This window comes from Lathyrus oleraceus, chromosome 7, assembly GCF_024323335.1.
Source record: "Lathyrus oleraceus cultivar Zhongwan6 chromosome 7, CAAS_Psat_ZW6_1.0, whole genome shotgun sequence".
NCBI classification, from domain to species: Eukaryota; Viridiplantae; Streptophyta; class Magnoliopsida; order Fabales; family Fabaceae; genus Lathyrus; species Lathyrus oleraceus.
Window position 1 is genome coordinate 176,842,068 of NC_066585.1, and position 1,796 is coordinate 176,843,863.

Sequence of the window (1,796 nt, forward strand, 5' to 3'; positions counted from 1 at the left end):
GGGTTTGGTGGCTCATCATAAGCGTTCCCACTTCTTAGGGTAATGGCATTGGCTTGTCCTCTCGGATTTTGTTGAGGTTGTCCAGGGAATTGTCCTCCAGGTGTAGTCTGAGGGGCTTGGTTTAAAGCTACCTGAGAGATCTGGGTTTCAAGCATCTTGGTATGAGTAACTATTTGGTCAACCTTGGTTCCTAACTGAGTAATCAATTCGTTAACATGAATGTTTTGGTTCATGAACTCCTTGTTTTATTGGGTTTGAGCGGTGATAAAATTTTCCATAATTTTCTCAAGGCTCGGCTTTGGTGGTACAAATTGCATAGGTTGATTTGATCTAGGGGCTTGATAACTAGGTCTCGGAGGTGCATTATTTTGAATAAGGTTATTGTTTTTATAGGAGAAGTTAGGGTGATTCTTCCATCCAGGGTTATAGGTATTTGAATATGGGTTCCCTTGGGTGTAATTCACTTGCTCGGAGTGGGTTTCGTTCAATAGACTGCATTCTGCGGATTGGTGTCCTTGGGTTCCACATATCTCACAATCCGACGAAACTGCGGCTACAGTATTCGGGTTCGTGTACATATGCTCGACTTTAAGGGCTAATGCGTCCATTTTAGCCTGCATCATGTCTATAGAGCTTAGTTCATGCACTCCTCCTTGAGCTTCCTTCTTCTCTAATGTCGCTCGTTCGACTCCCCATGATTGATGGTTTTGAACCATATATTCGATGAGGGCACTAGCTTCAGGATAAGGTTTGTTCATCAGAGCATCGCCTGCGGCAGCGTCGATGGTCATCTTTGTGTTGTAATGAAGTCCATTATAGAAGGTTTGAATGATTAACCAATTTTCTAAACCATGATGTGGGCATGCTCGTAACAACTCTTTATATCTCTCCCAAGCTTCGAACAACGATTCTCCATGATTTTGGGTAAATCTAGTTATATGGTTTCGAAGAACGGCGGTCTTACTCGGGGGAAAATATCTTGCAAGAAAAACTCTTCTAAGGTTATCCCAAGTCGTAATGGAATTGGGTGGAAGGGAATCTAACCATGATAGAGCTTTATCTCTGAGGGAAAAAGGGAATAATCTTAAACGTATTGCCTCAGGAGAAGCTCCATTGGTTTTAAAAGTATCTGCTAATTGAAGAAATATTTTTAAATGTTGGTTTGGGTTCTCGGTAGCGAGACCCGCGAATTGTCTCTGTTGCACTAGTTGCAACAGGGATGGTTTAAGTTCAAAATTATTGGCTGGGATGATTGGGTTTACTATACTAGAACTAGGTTCTTCGTTAGATGGTTGAGCGAAATCTTTAAGAGGTCTTTGGTTTTGATCTTCGGCCATAGCTCTCTTAATTCTATGAAAGAATAAATGTGCGCGAGTGTAACGTTCAGGTTCCGCCAGAGGGTTTACTAAACTTAAACTTCCGGTGCTACGAGTCCTTCGCATCGACCGGTGGGAAATAACCTAAGTCTAAACGATATAACAACAGGAAAATGAAATTTGACGAAATTGGTCCCCGGCAACGGCGCCAAAAACTTGATGCGTTGGAAAACTTGATGTTCGCAAGTATACGAACGCGTCAGAGTAATATAAAAGATTATCGAACCACAGAGACCAAGTGTCAATCTATCGTTATCTGTTGTTATGGTGTTTATCAAAGGCAATCAAAATAGGTGTTTTTGTAGTGTACAATTGAAAAATAAAGTACTGAAATAAAATATAATTAATAAAGACAGGGTTGAATGTAATTCACGTAATCAATTGATAATCCAAGTACCTGCTAATAGAACTACTTATGGG

The 1,796-nt window shown here is 40.7% G+C and overlaps 1 non-coding gene across 1 annotated transcript; it reads left to right on the top strand.

Moving 5' to 3' along the window:
• The first annotated feature begins 846 nt into the window (after positions 1–846).
• LOC127109832 (small nucleolar RNA R71) lies at positions 847–953 on the top strand. Its single transcript, XR_007797082.1, has one exon. It is a non-coding gene; the product is annotated as a small nucleolar RNA R71 (small nucleolar RNA).
• The last annotated feature ends 843 nt before the right edge of the window (positions 954–1,796 follow it).